Genomic DNA, 20,620 nt, shown 5'->3' with positions numbered 1-20,620 from the left:
AGAAAAGTGAAAGGTTGAATTGTTGTGTAAGAATGGTTTTTAGAAACTTGATAAGCAAAGCAGAAATAAATTCAGTCTGAAAATTTAAAGCAAGCTTTGGAATTGTTTATTTGTTTGTTTGTTTGTTTGTTTATTGTAGCTTGTCTTATAATTCACAGCTTCAGTCCTCATTTTTCCTTTGTTATTTTATAGGTCATTCTCTGAAAAGTTAATCAATTTGATCTGGAACACTAAAGTAGGTAGTGGCAGCGGTTGCTTTTGATTTCTGTCCCATAAATGTTTCCACTCAGTCTTTTTCACTGCAGGTCCGAATAGGAAGGCTATGATAATAGCAGCTTAACAGTTTTTCTTGGTAGTTTTATTTTGGTTTCTATTTTGGTGAATTTTGTCACTATTGATATTAATCATGAATGAGAGAGGGTCTGTAATTTGAAGTCATTTGAGAATTTATAGCATAAATGGTTAGATTTTATTCCACGGCCTGCATTTGACAAAAGGCATTCATTTTAACAGCTCAGTGCCCATGCCATATGGGAGGTAGAAATTACAAGAAAGGCACTGAATACAGCTTGATCTAAGCAATCAGGGATTTCTTTTTTCTTTTCTTTTCTTTTCTTTTGTTTTCTTTTCTTTTCTTTTCTTTTCTTTTCTTTTCTTTTCTTTTCTTTTCATGTTTATTCAGTTTTTAAGAGACAGAGAGAGACCCAGCACGAGAGAGAGAGAGAGAGAGAGAGAGAGAGAGAGAGAGAGAGAGAGACAGAATCCGAAGCAGGCTCCAGGCTCTGAGCTGTCAGCACAGAGCCCGAAGCAGGGCTCGAATTCATGAATCTTGAATTAAGGAACCTTAAACTCACGCACGAACCATGAGACCATGACCTGAGCAGAAGTCGGATGCTTAACCAAATGAGCCACCCAGGCACCCCAACAATCAGGGATTTCTTAGAAACCTAGTGTACTCAATAGCAGCTGATCTTTTTTATTATTTGTAGTTGTGTTATCTGAAGCCAATCAGTTTAACTTATTTTCTTTATTGTTCATGAGATACTTTCCCTCTTAAAATTGTGTCTTTATTGGGAAATAGATCCATTTTGCTTTCAGCTATAGCTTGGTTTTCCTTTTATAATTTTTCAAAAATGAAATTGTGCTTATACTTAGATTCTCAAATATGCTGCTTTCCCTCCAGAGTAGAAAGAGCCTGTGAACATGAATGTTCTGCCATCTCCTTCATCCCATGGTCTTCAGATCTCATATGCACAGCAGCTCCTCAGAGAAGCCTTCCAAGATTTCCCTGACCGGTCCAAATCCTATTTTACTCTCTTCTCACATCATATGTTTCCATAGGAAATGTTTCCTTTTACAAGTACAACTTTTGGACATCATTTGATTAACATCAGTCTACCTCTCACAAATGGAATTTCCATAAGGACAGGAAACATGGGCTCTTACTCACTATTTTATCTCCAGCAAAATGAGATAAATCAAGGAGGTTTCAAAATAGGCACCGAATGAATATTGAATGAATAAATGAATTATTCAAAATGCTGAGTACAGAATCATTTATAGCAAAAACAATGCTTTCCCAAAATTGTTTTACCTTGAGCAGAGTTACAAGTCTACTAAACTATATTGACACAAGAAAAGAAAAAAAAAAAAAAAAGAAAAGTACAATTTCTTTTTATTTTTCTTATTAAATAATCTGATGTTCTTCAGGAGTCTCTCACTTCACTGATTTGTCCCTGGGCTACATGAGTGGCTCAATTTAATTCTTTCTTGGAAATTCATCCCAATTCAATAATTTAGTCAATTTTAGATATCTGAGTTTCTATAGATATCAGCCCTTCCCCATCTCCCTAATAAGTCGGTACCCAAATATTTGTTACAAGTTGATATGATTTAAAAATTTTGTGAAGATAATTTTATGAAGAATTGGTTACTAAGATGACTACTTCCAAGAGCAATTCCTATATAGATTTTATTCTCAACTTCTAAAGGAAGTGGCCTTTTCTTCCCATTTTCATTTCTGTTTCCCTATGATCTAACACAGTGGCTAGCACATAGTAATTGCACAATAAAAATCTTATTAAATGAATAATCAAAAACACATTATATTAATCAAATGAAAAAGAACCATAGATATTTATGTTTTTACAGAAAATTTTATGTTTAGCTATTATTCAGAATGTGTTTTCAATGTATGTCCTTGCTTTGATTTAATATATAGGTCTGAAAATATTTCCAATAGCTTCAGTAGACATACAGCCTAAGGCATATGCCAAATGAATGGAAAAAAAAAAAAAAAGGTAGTATGCCTGGAATACTAATCTCATGTTATTTCTCCAGCAAAAAAGAGCTCCTTGATCAACTAAACTATAAAGATAGAAATAGGAGTGGTTAGGCAGTTGGCCCTAAAACAGCCTTTTAGCATGATATCAAGAAAACAACATGGCAGCAAAAGAACACTTATTGTCTCTTTAAGATATGGACATATCCCTATAGGTAGGGTTTAAGTACCAATAGTAAATAACTAAACCTGTAAAAGATGAATATCCATTAGACTTGCGTAGGCACTGGAAAGCTAGATCTAGCTATAGCCAACAGGAGGAAATCCAACCAGGCTGAAAGGGCAGAGTAGCTGGCAATTATGAGGACAGGTGTTTGGTGACTGTCCATGTTGCCTTTTCAATATAGATAAGCAGATGGTCTCTGTTATGAATAAGTGAAGAATAGTAGTTCTTAAGGTTTAGTGGTTACCACCCAGAAAGCCTACTAAAAATGCAGATTCATAGGTCTCATTTTTAGACATTCTGATTCTGTCAGTTTAGGTTATGCCCAGGACTCTGTATTTTTAGCTAGTACCCAAGGAAATTGTGACGCCCCACCCACTTCTTCAAAAACACTTAAGATCTCTAAAATATTAATCTGTTTTTCAAGTAAATTGAAATTTTACTGATGAAAGATGACCTAACTTACACATTATGATATAAATAGAAGTAATCTGGATGAAGAATATCTAAAAATATATATATATTCAGGCTATTTAGCTGAGATTAAACCTTGAACCATTTTTTTATAAACAACAAAAAAAGATTGTCTTTCATGTAAAGTTCCAACAGTCTAATCAGTCTAATTTGAAGCTTTCAGCCCCACATTATAATCAGTTTGGCATAAATTTTCTGCTGAAGAGAATAAGAAAGACATTGTTGGCACAATAGCTTATGAGTATATAGCCCCATGGGGCATTCCTTACACAGAATTCGCTTTTCCTAAGACTAGAACTCCTTTCGCTATGCTCTAAAATCCTGCCTCAGAGACTGAGGGACTTTCCTCTTGTTTCTGCCTTTCTGAGGTCTGACTTAAAGGAGACAACCTTGATTATGTACCCTGCTGCCCTCTACATTCTCCATCGTTATGCAATGGACACTCCACGAAACACAGGCTGAAGAAATGAGTGAATTTTTACAGACAACAACATTAAATTTCACTTATGATCATTTCAAATTCATAAATATTTGTGCTAAAGCTGAAGATAATCTTAAGATAATTTAATACATTTGCTCACTTTACAGTGGAAGCAACTGGGATAGATATGCCTAAGACAACTCAGTGTCTTTATGGTGACTTTGTCCATATGGTGTTTTATTTTGCATTCATCTGTTCTCTCTCCCAAATTATATTATTTTTTTCTTATGTTATTTAATACTTTTATATTTTTATAATATGGAGAATATCAGTCTTTAGGGTCTATCTCAAACCAGTTTGCTATTTTTTAAAGTGTCAAAATGATTTAATTGCTTATTTTGCTCAGCAAAGGGTTTAGAAGGGATCTCACAGATGTTATCTGTGTTCACATATTTGTTTATATGAGTAAAATACTGGGTACCGGTTTTAAAAACAAGTTCGATTTTTTTAAATTTAAATTTCCAATGAAATTAAAAATTTTTAAACTTGAAAAATATTACATATAGTAATATTATTTTACTTAGGAATATAACAGTTTATGTTTTGAATACATATTCATCAGCAGATATATGTATATATGAGTATAAAACGGCAATGGTAATGATACATTTGGCTATGAGTAATAAACAAACAAAAACTGTACCACTGTCATATGTATAAACATACAATTTATCTGTTTCAAGCACAGGAAATATGGGACTAGCAATCTAAGGCTGTAACAGTGCCTCAGTGAAATTAGTAAGGTCCTGGACTTTTTCTTAGGGTTACCATGCGTTACTGAGCAGTTTAGGTCCTGCAGCAGGACATCTGTGTGTGAAAAGGGGACTGTGAATGGTTCAGACTTCCCTTTTTCCAGAGGGAATACCTTACTTCTAATTCCCAAGGTACCAAATGGGTTAGCAGTAGTCTTCTCTTTCTTTCTTCTGGTTTCATTAACATAATAGGTGGCTTTTGTCATCATCGGCACAAGAGAGGCTATTGTACATCTGAATTTTTGTGTCTGGATTGGAGGCAGGAAGGAAGAAGAAGGGTCCCAGGGTTTATTTCCCAGAGAATGTTTACTTAGAAAATTTGACAGGCACCAACCGCTGACTATAGCTTATAGCCTAGAATTGTGCTACATGTCATTTATAGATGCTAAAGAGCTAGAGGGAGCAAATATGTTTAGCGGGCACACCCTGGTACCTGTGCAGGGAGGTGGGGGGCAGGAATCAAGATTCCCTCTGTAAACAGGAAGGGAGAACAGGTATCAGAAAGGCAGCAGAGGGAATGACTAGATGAAGAAAACAAAATGAATATTAGCTGGGCGCCTGGGTGGCTCAGTGGGCTGAGCGTCCGACTTTACCTCAGGCCATGATCTCACAGTCTTTGAGTTTGAGCCCTGCATTGGCCTCTGTGCTGACAGCTCAGAGCCTGGAGCCTGCTTCCAATATTGTGTCTCCTGCTCTCTCTGTGCCTCTCCCCCTCATGCTCTGTCTCCTTCTTTCAAAATTAAATAAACATTAAAAAAAATTTTTTTAAATGAACATTAGCCTTGTGTCAAGGTTAATAGTGCCACAGATTTTCAGCATGAAGATCAAATCTCAACAGCAAAATTATGCTGAAATAAAAGTCTCTTCTTTCATCCATTTCTACTCCCAAAGCTGCACAGAGCTTTCCAGACTTGGCTGCCTGCCATATGACTAATATGTGAACCAATTCACTCATGTTTACTTTTAAACCACTTCAGTTCTCGTAACAATATACATGGCAACACTCTGCTCAGTCTTCACAGCAAAGAAAGAGTTTGGAAAATGTAATTAAATATTCATAGTCTACCATAGTATCATCACAGAATAAAAGATTTATTACTTTTGGTTTGAGAAATGAAAATGTTTATCTATTGATTAAAAATGTATGAATCATTTTAGAAATGAATGTCTGTTTTCAAAACTTCTGGATTTTCCTTTGAGTGAGTAACTTTTTTTTTTAACAATGTAAAATTTGCTTTTCTGACTTTTGATTTCTAGAATTTCAAGACTTAGAATATAGAATAAATACATATATTTAAAATATTTGTATATAACTTTGCTCAGTAAATAAGTCTAGATTTATTGGATTAACATATGAAGAAAAACAGAGTGTATGAGTGTGGCTTCACATCATATAGAGCTTTAATTTATCTTCCCCAGAAAGAATGGTAGTTAAAATACCTATGAACATTAACAAATTGAAAGATAAAGGGAAAATATTTTTGATATATTAAACTTATATCCAGACATCTTGCCAAACAATGTTATTAATTTTAAAAGTATAACATTATCTGTAAGTAATGACAATTTTATCCTAATATTCTGAGGCTTTTATTAATTATTCCTGTACAATTGTACTAGCTAGAATTCATAATGCAGTGTTGAATAGAAATAGCATGGGTAAATTTATCTCATTTCTGGAATGCTTTTAAAATGTCGCCATTGGGTATGGTATTTGCTGTATTACATAGTTCTGTGAGATAAACATATTAATTTTTTGTTTCTGATATTTTAATGTACTAATTATATTAATAGATTTGCTAATTTTGAATCAATCTGTCATTCTTAGAATAAACACAATATATCAGATATTTTCTCTTAGCATTTACTGGATTTGGTTTGCTATGATTTTCTTTAGGATTTTGGTATCCACATTACATGAGTAAGATTCCTGTGTAAATTTGTTTCTTGATTTGACTTTCTCTGGTGGGTTGAAAACAAGGTTATATTGGGCTTTCGTAGATGATATTGAGTATATGTACAGGGTGATGTTACCTCTTTTTCATTTCTGAAAGAGAATGATTGTTGGTATTATTTAATATTCACAAGAATTCACCTGTAAAAATGTGAGCTTCTGGTGTTTTTCTGGGAAGATTTTATATTCATTTTTTAAATGACACTTATTTAAAAAGATACAAATGTATTTTTATTTTCTTCCTGAATTGGTTTTAGTAATTTTTATTTTGGAATTTTCCATTCACCTAAACTTCAAATATATTGTACATAAAACTGTTGATAATATTTTTATCTTTTACTTCCTGCCACATTTATAGTCCTGTCTTGCTTTTAATTTCTAATGCTTTTGCTTGCTTCTCTCTTTTGATTTTACTTATTTTCCAGAGGCTTGCTAATTTTATTAGTCATTCTACTTAATTGTTCCTTCTTTGTTTTTCTTTTCATTGATTTCTTCTTAAGAGTAGTATTTTCTATCTACTGTGTAATTTGGGTAATTCCATTTTTTTTTCTTGACTTCTAATTTTGCATTTTTAACTTAACTCTTAGCCTTTACTTCTTTCTAATGTAATCCCTTAAGTCTATATGTTTCCTTCTATAAAAGTACTGCTTTTACTGCATTTATAGGTTTGATAAGCAGTATTTTCACTATCATCCAGAGGTAGGACTTTTATAATTTACAAGTCTATTGTTTATTTAGAAGTACATTTAATTTTGTTCTGTTACTTATCTTTTTGCTATTATTATTGATGATAAGGACGTAGTGGAAAATATGGGTTTGAAATTACAGAGATAGATTCAAATTGGAGACAAACTTTCAATAACCAGTATCCTGGCCATTAAGTACAGATTTCACTTTCCAACCACCTGAATCATAGAATGTTAGATATGGAAGGGATCTTTGAAGTCTTCCAGGGCAATCCTTATTTTACATTTGAGAAGAATGACATCCAGAGGAGTTGAGTAACTTTTTTAAATCTTTCATTGCTATTTCCTCAAAATAGTCCTGTCTGAGCTATTTCCCTCCATTGTTACATTCCACTATAGACACTTCAGTTTAATTTTTGTTTTGTGTTTATTTTCATTGTTTTTCTTCAAAATGCACATTTGATAATCCAACTGTAGTTCTGGAATCACCCTTGCAAACTCAAGAAAAACTTAATATGTTTACAAGGGCCTGTAAAATCTGGCCCTCCCTGTCCTTCTAACCTCATCTTGTTTCAATTTCTCCTGGCTCTCTGCTCTGCCATTGTGACCTTTTCTTCCTGATTCTTCTCTGCCTCCACATACTGCAGGACACTGGCACTTAGCCTTTCTTCCATTCCTTTTACCTAATTAATTCCTATTTGATTTTCAGATCTCAGTCCTTTGGCAGGTCCTTAGGAAAATCATCCTTCACCTCCTTGTCAACTGACCTTTAAAATTTGCATAAAATAATGGAAACAGAATCTCTATAAGTTTTTGTTTTTTGTTTTAATTTGGATATTTATTTTCACATTTAAGAAAAATGTGATTATTTGATACAGTACACCACCCACTAGGCTATAAGCTCAATCAACACAGGGACCCGAAGTCTTTATAACACAATATGGATATTTGTTCACTAATAAGTGTTGTCAGGCTAGACCTGAAATCCAACTACAAATCCTGTATCTTTCAAATGTATCAGTCTATATTATCAATATAAACTCTTTGCAAAGTATTTCTAACATAGGGTTGTTTTCACCTCCACCCAAATTAGGTTCATATATATAAATACCTTAATGCATTTCCAACAAACTGAAGTCAATAAAAATGAATGATAATGAGACATTAGATTCTCATTAACTTATTGAAATTTTGATAATTTCTAAAAGTGTGCTGTGTTGATTTACTTAACATGGTTTTCTTTGTGTTGAAACCAGTTAGGTCATTAAAAACTAATTAAAGTGTACGATTAATCTTATTTTCTGGTTCATGCTATTTTAAAAATAATGTAATTAGTTATAGCATAATTGAAAAAATTCTTAAATCAAAATAATATTTTCCTTGCTAATCAAAGTATAATTTTCTTTTTTTTTTTTAACCTGGAAAGCATTGCTTACATATTATCAAATACTATTGCCATCATTATCTGCATTATTGAGTGCTCATAAACCCTGTGCTACATTTATAAACTATAATACTAGATTGTAAGCACTTTTCAATTAATATTAAAAAAAGGTTCTCTGGTCTCAAGGAATGTATAATTAAAAGAGAAATATATCCAAGTAGGAAAATTTTAGAGAGGTAGACAGTGGTGGAGGAGGTGAACCCTAGGCTCTTCTGGTCTCACAAACACAACTAGTTGGCTATCAGATCATCCTAAATAACCTAGTTATCAACCTGAAGACTGACTAAACAAACTCCATAACTAAAGGGAGAAAAAAGTCCACACTGAAGAAGGTAGGAAGGGCAGAGATGTGGTTCAGGAGAGAAACACGGTGCTGCAGAGTGAGGGGAGCCATGGTCATGGACAAGAGTGAGAGAGAGAGGAACATATAGGGAAATACACAAAGAGAGCATTTCCCCAAAGCCATTGGCTTGGAAAATGAGAAGGGCTGAATTTCATGCGTTCTTGCAACCTGCGGGGCTTAAAGCCTGGAGTTTTAACGGTAAGCCGGAGTGGCTGGGGTAGAGCCTGAAGGACACTGCTCTGCTCCTGGAGAGAAGAAGGGCAAACAACCCAGAGGCAAACAGTGTGGAAACAGAGATCTGAAAAATGCTTGGGGCACACAGTGGGGATATTATCATGCTTCTTAGAGTGTGTCCCTGAGAGGCAGCATTCCCAGAGACGCCTCTTTGGGGAAAAGAGGAAGTGCCTGTGCCCATCTCCTCCTGCACACCTCTATATAAACACAGACCCACCTGAGAGAAGCAGCTCAGTGCAGACACTGATTGTGTAACTTGCTAACCCCAAGCCCCACCGGCCCTGTGCTCTGGTGGTACTTCCCTTCTCAGTCAAGCTTGCCTTAGTCCCAGCATGGTGGGTCCCTTCCCCAAAAGACCTGCACAGGACCCTGCCCACCCCAGGTCTCTAAAGCCTGGACTTCTAAAGGTCAGTAGGTTTTACTGGGATGGAGCTCTGAGGGCACTGCACTGCTCCTAGAGAGAAGACAGGCAAAAAACCTAGACACAGTGTGGAAACTGATCTGAAGGATGACAGGGTCACATAGGGAAGAGGTTACAGAGGCAGCATTCACAGAGATGCTTCTCTGGGAACAAGAGAGTTGGCTGGTACCATTTCCCTCCCCCGCCCCTCAGCATAAACACAGAACCACCCAAGGGAAGCAGCTCAGCACCATCACTCGCTGCCTAATTTGTTTATACCAAGCCCCACATCCTTGTGCTCTGGCAGAACTACCTTCCTGGTCAAGCTTGCCTGAGTCCCAGTGTGGCAGGGCCCTCCCCCAGAAGACCAGCAGAAACCCCTGCCCACACCATGTCTCCCCACCAGTGAGTTCTGCAGAGCCCCAGTTCAGGTACAGTTGGTGTCAGGTCTCATTTCACAGGCAGACCAGAGAACATCTAGTTAAAACTCACCACATTCAGGCTTGGGGACCAAACACTGCCCACATTAGGCAAGTAGAGCCTCTGCAGATGACTGATGTGAAGGACAGAGCAGCCAAAAACACAATAGCGTAGCACACATGGCACACACCAGAGACACTCACTGAAGCACCATACCCTGGAACTATATGACTTCTGCATAAGACCATTATGTTCAGGAACAAGAGAAATAACTGGCTTTTATAACATAGAGAAGGAGGCAGAGACTTAGACAAAATGCAAAGATGGAGAAATTTATTCCAAATAAAATAACAAGATAAGGCCATGGCCAGAGATGTAAGCAAAACTATATAAGTAACATGTCTGATGAAGAATTTAAAGCAACAATTATAAGGATACTCACTGGGCTTGAGAAACGAATAGAAGACATCAGGGAGACCCTTATAATTGAGATAAAAGAATTAAAAAAGAATCAATCAGAAGTGAAGATTGCAATAAATGAGATTGGAAACACAGTTGACGCAATTAACAGCAAGTTGGAAGAATCAGAGAAATGAATTAGTGACCTAGAAGACAAAATTATGGAAAATAATGAAGCTCAACAATAGAGAGAAAGAATTATACAACAGGAGAATAGATAGAGTGAACTCAGTGACTCCATCAAATGTAATAACATTTGTATTTTAGGAGTCCCAGAAGAAGAGAGAGAAATGAAGCCTGAAAATTTATTTCAAGAAATAAAGCAGAAAACTTCCCTATTATTTGGAAGGAAATAGACATCCAGATCCAGGGGGCACAGACAACTCCCATCAAAATCAACAAAAGTACACCAATACTGAGACATATTGTAATTACATTTGCCAAATACAGTGAAAGCAAATAAAGTGATAAAGAAAATATCTTAAAAGCAGCAAGACAAAAGAAGTCCTTAACTTACAAGGGAAAATCTATTAAGGGTAACTAGAGATGTCTCAAGGAATTTGGCAAGCCAGAAGGGAGTGGCATATTATATTCAAAGTGCTGAATTGGAAAAAAAATGGCAGCCAAGAATACTCTACCCAGCAAGGCTCTCATTCAGAATAGAAGGAAAGATAAACAGTTTTCCAAACAAAAGCTAAATAAGTTCATGATCACTAAATGAGCCCTACGTGAAATATTCAAGGGGACTCTTTGAGTGGAAAGGATAGACCAAAAGTGACAAAGACAAGAAAGAATCAAAAAACTCTCCAGAAACAACAAAACAAGTAATAAAATGACAATAAATACATATCTATCAATAAATATTTTGAATGTAAATGGACTAAATGCCCCAATCAAAAGACTGGGGTATCAGAATAGATCAAAACAAAACAAAACAAAAACAAACAAACAAAAAAGACCCGACTTATGCTGCCTACAAGACTCATTTTAGACCTAAAGACACCTGCAGATTGAAAGTGAGGGGGTGGAGAAATAATTATCACCAAAATGGATGTCAAAAAAAGCTGGAGTAGCAATACTTACATTGGACAAATTAGACTTTAAAACAAAGACTGTAAAAAGAGACAAAAAAGGACATTACATGATCATAAAGGGGACATTCCACCAAGAAGATATAACGAAAGATATAACAACTGTAAATATTTACACCCGCATCATGAAGCACCCAAATATATAAAACAATTAATAACAAACATAAATTGCTAATTTTTTATTAATTGATAATTAATAACACAATAATAGTAGGGGACTTTAACACCCCACTTGATGGGCAGATTATCTAAACAGAAAATGAACAAGGAAACAATGGTTTTGAATGACACACTGGACCAGATGGACTTAACAGATATATTCAGAATAATTCATCCTAAAACAGCAGAATACAAATTCTTTTCAAGTGCACATGGAACATGCTCCAGAGTGGATCACATACTAGGTCACAAAACAGGCCTCCACAAATACAAAAAGACTGAAATCCTGCCATGCACCTTTTTTGACCATAATACTACGAAATTAGAAGTCCACCACAAGAAAAAAAAAATTTGGAAAGAACACAAATACATGGAGGTTAAAGAACATGCTACTAAATAATAAATGGGTCAACTAGGAAAGAAAAAAAGAAAAAAAAAATACATGGAAACAAGTGAAAATAAAAAGACAATGGTCCAAAACTTTTGGGATGCAGTAAAAGCGATCCTAAAAAACGAAGTATATACCAATACAGGCCTACCTCAAGAAGCAAGAAAAGTCTCAAATAAGCAACTTCACCTTACACCTAATGGAGCTAGAAAAAGAACAACAAATGGAGCCTAAAGCCAGCAGAAGGAAGGAAATAAGGAAATAATAAAGATTAGAGCAAAAATAGGCAATATAGAACTAAAAATATAATAGAACAGGACAATGAAACCTGAAGCTGGTTCTTTGAAAAAAGTAATAAAATTGATAAACCTCTAGGGAGACTTATCAAAAAGAAAAGAGAAATGACACAATTAAATCAAACAAAAAATGTGAGAGGAGAAATAACCAATACCACAGAAATACAAAAATTATGAGAGAATATTGTGAAAAATGATCTGCAAACAAATTGGGGAACATGGAAGAAATGGGCAAAGTCTTAGACACATATAAACTACCAAAACAGAAACAAGAAGACATAAAAAACTTAAGCAGACTGATAACTAGCAAGGAAATTGAATCAGTATTCAAAAATAAATAAAACAAACATATAAACAAATAAAAGTCCAGGGCAAGATAGCTTCCCAGGGTAATTCTACCAAACATTAAAGAAAAGTAAATACCTATTCTTCTCAAACTATTCCAAAAAATAGAAAAGAAAGGAAAACTTCCAAATTCATTCTATGAACCCAGCATTACCCTGATAAATAAACTAGATTACAGACTGCACTAAAATATAGAATTACAGGCCAATACCCATGATGAGCACAGATATAAAATTCTCAATTAAATACTAGCAAATTGAATCCAACAATGCATTAAAAACATCATTCACTTTGGGGCACTTAGGTGGCTCAGTCAGTTGAGTGTCCAACTCTTGATTTCAGCTCAGGTCATGATCTCACATTTCATGGGATAGAGCCCCATATGGGGCTCTGTGCTGACAGTGGGGAGCCTGCTTGTGATTCTCTGTCTCCTCTCTCTCTGCCCTTCCCTCTCTCTCTCTCAAAATAAATAAAAACATTAAAAATAATCATTCAACATGACAAAGGGAGTTTTATCCCTAGGTTGCAAGGTGGTTCAATATTTACAAATCAATCAACCTGATATACCGTATTAGTAAAACAAAGGATAAGAACCATGTGATCATTTCAATAGTTGAAGAAAGAAAATGTATGGCAACTTACAACATCCATTCATGATAAAAACCCTCAACAAAGTAGGTTTATAGGAAATATTCCTCAATATAATAAAGACCATATATAAAAAAATCCATGGCTAATATCATCCTAAGTGGGGGAAAACTGAGAGCTTTTCTTCTACAGTCAGGAATAAGACAGGGATGTCCACTCTAACCACTTTCATTCAACATAGTACTGGAAGTCCTAGACACAACTATGAGACAACAAAAAAATAAAAGGTATCCAAATCAGCAAGCAAGAAGTCAAGCTTCCACTCTTTCTCAGATGACATGATACTCCATACAGAAAACCCAAAAAACTCCACCAAAAAATCCTGGAACTGATAAATGAATTCAGTAAAGTTCCAGAATACAAAATCAATATACAGAAATCTGTCACTTTCTGTACACTAATAATGAAGCAGCAGAAAGTGAAATTAAGAAAACAATTCCATTTATAATTGAACCAAAAATAATAAGATACCTAGGAATAAATCTAACCAAAGAAGTGACAGATGTGTACTCTGATAATATGAAACATGGATGAAACAAATTGAAGATGACATAAAGAAATGGAAAAACATTCCATGCTCATTGATTGGAAGAACAAATGTTACTAAATGTCTATACTACTCAAGGCAATTTACACATTTAAAGCAAACCCTCTCAAAATACCAATAGCGTGTTTCACAGAGCTAGAACAAACAATCCTAAAATTTGTGTGGAACCACAAAAGACCCTGAATAGCCAAAGCAACCTTGAAAATGAAAAGCAAAGCTAGAGCCATTACAATTCCAGGCTTCAAGTTATATTACAAATCTATAGTAATCAAAACAGTATGGCACTGGCACAAAAATAGGCACATAGATCAATGGAGCAGGATAGAACCCCAGAAATGAACCCACAACTATATAGTCAATTAAACTTTGATAAAGCAGGAAAATAATATTCAGTGGAAAAAAATATAGCCCCTTCAGCAAATAGTGTTTTGGAAAACTGGACAGTAACATGCAAAAGAATGAAAGTAGACCACTTTATTATACCAAACACAAAAAAACAAATTCAAAATGGATTAGAGACCTAAATGTGAGACCTGAAACCATAAAAATCCTAGAGGAGAATGAAGGCAGTAACCTCTTTGACATCAGCCATAACAACTGCTTATTGGGTATATCTCCTAATGCAAGGGCAACAAAAGTAAAAATAAACTATTGAGACTTCTTCAAAATACAAATCTTCTGCACAGTGAAGGAAACAATCAATAGAACTGAAAGGCAACCTATGGAATGAGAGAAAACATTTGCAAATGAAATACCTGTTAAGTGTTAGTATCCAGAATATATAAAGAACTTTTAATACTCAACACCCCTAAAAAGAATAATCTAATTAAAAATGGGCAGAAGACATGAACAGACATTTGTCCATAGAAGTCATGCAGATGGCCAACAGACATATGAAAAGCTGCTCGACATCACTCATCATCAGGGAAATACAAATCAATGCTACAATGAGATATCACTTCACACTTATCAGAATGGCTAAAATCAACAACAGGTGTTGGTGAGGATGTGGAGAAAGGGGGACCCTCTTTCAGTGATGGTGGGAATGTAAACTGGTGCAGCCAATGTGAAAAACAGTATAGAGGTCCTTCAGAAAGTTAAAAATAGAACTATCCCATGATCATGCAATTGCACTACCAGGTATTTACACAAAGGATACAAAAATGCCGTTTCAAAGGATTACATGCACTCCAATAATTATAGCAGCATTATATACACTAGCCAAGATATGGAAGCAGCCCAAGTGTGCATAAACTGGTGAATGGATAAAGAAGAAATGGTATTCATATACAATGGAATATTAGTCATAAAAAAGAATGAAATCTTTCCATTTGCAGTAACATGGCTGGTGCTAGACAGTATTAAGCTAAGTGAAATAAGTCAGTAAAAGAAAAGCATATACCATATGATTTTCCTCATAGGTTAATTTATGAAACAAAACAAGTGAACGAAGGGGAAAAAAGGAGTGGAGGTGGCAAACAAAGAAAAGGACTTTTAAGTATAGAGAACAAACTGATGGTTACCAGCTTGGAGGTAGGGAGGGGGATGGGTAAAATAGATAATGGAGAATAAGGACTACACATGTGATGAGCACCAGGTGCTGTATGGAACTGTTGAATTACTATATTGTACACTTGAAACCAATATTACACTATATGTTAGCTAACTGGAATTTAAGTAAAAACTTTAAAAATATGGAACATTTTTGATGTAAATACTAAGTTAACTTTAAGTCATTTAGGAACAGGGTTATGTAAGAATAAATACACTGGAATAATGGAAAATAATCATTAATGCATCTGTAATTCTCTAGGTACCAGAGTCTCTAGTTCCTTTTGTTATGCAGCTATTGGAAAGTTTTGTTTTTCATATAAAAACTTTTCAATAGTCGCATATAATAAATTCTGTATGTTCCAATAAAAAAAGGGAGAACACTTTGCCTCAACTGTGATTACTTATTATAATGCTACAGAAGGAAGTAGGAAATAAACAGTAAGAGTATTAGCAGTTGCAATGTCCATCAGGCTTAACGGTGGCTTTAATGGACAAATACAGGTTGGTGGCATATCAACTTTTTATATTGTTTATTTAGTTTATAGTCCCATTGTCTATTGCCATGCTGCTAAATAACTGAGTGGAATCTGAACCCACTTTTTATATGGTAAAGTCTTGACATTTTTCCTGTAAAGTAAAATAAAGCTTTGTTTCTTGGGAGAGATACTCTCTCTGCTCCATTAAAAATGGTGATATAGGGGCGCCTGGGTGGCGCAGTCGGTTAAGCGTCCGACTTCAGCCAGGTCACGATCTCGCTGGTCCGTGAGTTCGAGCCCCGCGTCAGGCTCTGGGCTGATGGCTCGGAGCCTGGAGCCTGTTTCCGATTCTGTGTGTCCCTCTCTCTGCCCCTCCCCCGTTCATGCTCTGTCTCTCTCTGTCCCAAAAATAAATAAAAAACGTTGAAAAAAAAATTAAAAAAAAAAAAATGGTGATATAATATACATTATTCTGTAATATGGATAAAAACTTACTATTCAATGTTCTACGTTGAAACTTCAGTTCCAAACTGCTTGAGAGGAACAAATCTAACTCTCGTGGGAGAATGTTTCTCCTTGTTCTTGTGTTAGATTTTTATGCTTATAAGCATCTAAACATCCATTCTTGTCACAAAAGCAATCTTCACCAAACATCTGCAGAAACATTTGGAATGCTATTGTTATGAGAGGAATTGTCCAAGTGTACATGCTTTTATAACATACCATTATGGTTGGATTGATAGTCTTGAAAAAAAGAATTCTGAATACAGTATAATGCACTATCTTAATCATCTGTCACTGTATATCAGATAAAATAACTTGTTTATCATAGAACTCTTCAGAATGGAAATGTGAGTTGTCTTCTAGAGTTGCAAGTGTTATGTCACCTGAAAAATTATTCACTTGCAATCAACTTATTTGCTGAGGAAAGCATTATAAACTCTGGGAAGGACTCTCGCTATCTGTAAAACATTTTTTCCTTTTTAGTCTGAAGGCAAAGATCATGTTACTATTATGTTCATTTGCTCTCCCTCTCTCCCTCCTTCCTTCCATTATCAAGGCTAAAACACAATGCGGATTTTCATTTTTCAACTTACCTTCACATTATGTTGTGTCTCCTATTTTCTTCAATCATAACTTTCAGTTCTTGAAGTGGAGTAAGGTAGAACACCACCTTGAGTTCAAATATACAATCATATATACCCAATTTATTTATGGTGCTATCATGTATATAAATAAGTGATGTCATCATTTATATAATAACAATAATGCAATTTATATGTGTAATTTGTATAATACTGTTAAGAAATTTATAGTTTAAAACAACTGATTAAATTTAGCTATTAACTAGGAGCTGGGATCTGATATTATAGGAAAATAACACATGAATAACAAAAGAGCAAGGCAGAATGAACTGTTTTCTGATTGATTGAACTTAGGTTTGAGTGATTACATTAAAACATTTCATATTAGTTTTTAAAATAGATTAAGTGGCAGCCTTTCTGCATTTAAAATAGATTTTACTGACAACAGAGGTAAAACAATTACTGAGAAGTTATTCATGTGTTTTGGAAAATAAGCACAATCTAACCATTGCACTAAATTTTAAATTTTTAGGATTTTGCTGAGTTAAATCGAACAATTTAGCAACTTGAAAGAGTTAGATTGAAAGGATATTCAGTGTGATTTTTAAATAGTCCAAAATTTATATAAATTAAGTAATGAAAACTTTGAGAAAATGGAATAGCTATTCTATGAGATTACTGAGAATGTTGATTCTGCACACTTAATGCCAAAATCCTGGGGCAACTTTGTTAGACAGTTGTACCCCCATATTTATTCCAAGTCTCTTTATTTCTAATCAAATGTTACTTGCTCATACCTTCTCAAACCCAGTCTTTTATTCAGCATCATAGTTATCTCAATTTCACATGCTTCTCAGGGAACGTGTGCCTGGGTCTTGCCTATAAGTCTATCCATAAGGTTTTCCTTAGATGTATTTCTTAATACATTAAATAAATTAAAATATTCAATAAACATCTACATGCAATGTACTGTATAGTTTGCAGTTTTGGGTGGGGAGGCATGAGGAAAGCAGTTGCTGCTATCCAAAATCAGCCTAAAGAGGAAGTTAAAAGGAGAACAATACACACACACACCCCAAAAAACCCTACAAAGCAAGGTAGAAAACACTTTACTGATCAGAGAAGTCTGAATAGATATGCATCATTTAATTTCTGTTGACAAACAAATGCATTTTCATGTGTGTGTGACATGTAGTTGAGTGGGACAGTTTTTGTATCCAGTCATATATGTGTGTGTGTGTTGGTTTCTCTATAATGAGATTATATCTGTTTCTTGCTTCTTTCACATGTAAAACACACTTACTGGGGAAGATATATTTACCAGGTAGATAAAAGCCAACATGAGCTGGAATGTGAAAGAATGTAAAATCAAAAAAAATTTAAGTGTTTGTACATCTTGAATCTACCCTAAGGGTTTTCCCACTGGGATGAAATAAGGCTTCTAAATTTATTTTTTTTTGTATGTTTTAAGTCTATTTATTTATTTTGAGAAAGAGAGAGACAGGAGTGGGAAAGGGGCAGAGAAAGAGGGAGAGGGACAGAGGATCCCAAGAGGGCTCTGCACCAACAGCAGTGAGCCTGATGTAATGCTCGAATTCATGAACCTTGAGATCATGACATGAGCCAAAGTCGGACACTTAGCCAACTAAACCTCCCAGCTGCCTCTGTAATCTTTTTTTTTTTTTTTTTTGAAAGACTGGTGTTATTCTGAGGAAAAGTAGTATGTATTTTTTGTAATATCACAGGAATTAGAATAGTCATTTCTGACTTGGGATTTTTAAGCCTGGAGCCTCCATATTCTACATAGGCTATAAGTGTTCTAAGCCAGTGGGAAAATAGTTCCTACAGTAAAGGAGGTAAAGGTCAGATAAAGCTGGAGAGGAGTCACAGGGAGAAAATGAGGCCAAAATGTACTTTCTATTTCCCCACCCCACCTGTATGTGAACTCCCCTACCCTGTTACAGAGAAAGCAGCCATCCTCACTCCCTGGCCTCCCTCAATTCCCTGGGAGTTTATTGTTCAAGGGGAAAATACATCAGGAAGGGAGGTCTGAAGGAGAGGAGAGAGGACCAAAAAGAGTAAGCAGGGCATTCATATTGGGCATTTTCCCAATGTCATGAATGAGACAGTCACTCATTCTATTCATTCTGTTGGGGGGAATAAATAAGGCAGGGTTAGAGAAAGGGATCTTTCTCTCATAGGGAATGGAGTGGAAATTGTTTCCCTTGACTAAGCACAGAAGGAGCATTATAAGAATTATCCACAACATGAGCAAAGAGAGAAAAAATGAGAACTTCTCTCAGTGGTACTGGTTTTATGCCTATAGGAAAAGCTGGAAAAATTTCAGGTGAAGAAAGACAGCATTGAAGCTGTCAGGCTGAGTGTGATTGTGGACAATGGTGGTAATTTCTTTAGCAGCATCACAAAGAAACAGGGACATAAACATGCTTAAATCATGTAGACTGGGAATTGATTCAGAGTTTAAAAAGACAAGAAAGATTGCCAATATGCGACCATCACTGCCAATGATGCAAAGTCGTTTGAGTTGTGGATACATTTTCACAACGTACCATACATAAAAAATCACAAAATCATTTTCTGGCCATATTTTACTTCCCATTCGCTGTGTTCTCATTCCCACCCCCCTACTCCTATTATTCATAGCTTTGGTTGCAGATTGAAAAGAGCAAATTCAGCAGAGCCATACTTTTATATAACATAGCTGAGAATAAAGGAAGAAGGTGTGTGTACATAGTAAGAGAAGAACAGATTTGAAATTCAACTGTAATGGTGTTTGTGTTTATACACATTCATTAACTGTTGTTAAGATCTCTATTTCATCAAGTTACATTTTAACACATACAGCCCAAGAGTAATTATATATACATTTTATTTCTGTGCACCTTGCATGTGTATCATTTACTCTACTTTGACTGAGAGTATGTTTGAAAATTAGAACTTATCTTTACCTATTGATAGAAGTTGATGAGATGCAAGTATTTAATAATCTATAAATCAATTAATCCTATAGAGCTGGTCAATAAAATCATTTATCTTTAGTACTTAGCTACTACTGCACAAAAAGATAGCCCGGTATTTGCTATGCTATGTCTTTTCCTTTATACAATTAAAAAATGTTTATTTATTGATTTTGAGAAAGAGAGATTTTGCCACATGTGAGCAGGGGTGGTGCAGAGAGAGAGAGAGAGAGAGAGAGAGAGAGAGAGAATCCAAGCAGGCTCTATGCTGTCAGCGTAGAGCCCCATGCAGTGCTCAGAAACTCACGAGCCCTGAGATCATGACCTGAGCCAAAATCGAGTCTGTCTTTTCCTTTAATAAACTGCTGTAACTGGAGGCATAATTAATGTAAGGAATATCTTTGATAAAATGCTTTTTGTATACAGTAAAGACTCAATACTTTCACTGGAGAAGATATGGAATAGACTAACTTTTCAGATAAACTGGCATAACATAAGGGGCACCTGGGGGGCTCAGTCAGTTAAGTGTCTGCCTCTTGCCTCTCCCTCTCCCCATGCTGTCTCTGTCTCTCTCAAAATAAATAAATTTAAAAAAATGACATGACGTAAAGGGCTTAAAGCCTAAGCTGATTGATATCATACATATTTCAAACAGATTGTCAATATTAGTTGAGTAATAACTGTTTTTTTGTAATTAGAGTTTAAGATGGAATAAGGCTTCTAGATTTGTATTTTCATAAAAATATTACTATATTACTATTGAAATTAATATCTGCCTTCAAAATTGCAGAAACATAATGTTAAACTTAACTGAGCTCTAAATTTCTACCATCAAAGAAAACTATTAGTGCCTGGGTAATATAGTATTTTGTGTTGGTTTAATTATTAAGGAATATATTGAG

The 20,620-nt window shown here is 35.1% G+C and overlaps 1 protein-coding gene across 3 annotated transcripts in view; it reads left to right on the top strand.

The window, feature by feature from the left end:
- CCSER1 (coiled-coil serine rich protein 1) overlaps positions 1–20,620 on the top strand; it is a 1,309,738-nt gene that overhangs the window by 1,054,123 nt on the left and 234,995 nt on the right. The gene's annotated exons all lie outside the window — the stretch shown is intronic.

This window comes from Neofelis nebulosa, chromosome 3, assembly GCF_028018385.1.
Source record: "Neofelis nebulosa isolate mNeoNeb1 chromosome 3, mNeoNeb1.pri, whole genome shotgun sequence".
Lineage (NCBI taxonomy): Eukaryota > Metazoa > Chordata > Mammalia > Carnivora > Felidae > Neofelis > Neofelis nebulosa.
This window is presented reverse-complemented; position numbering and strand designations above follow the sequence as displayed.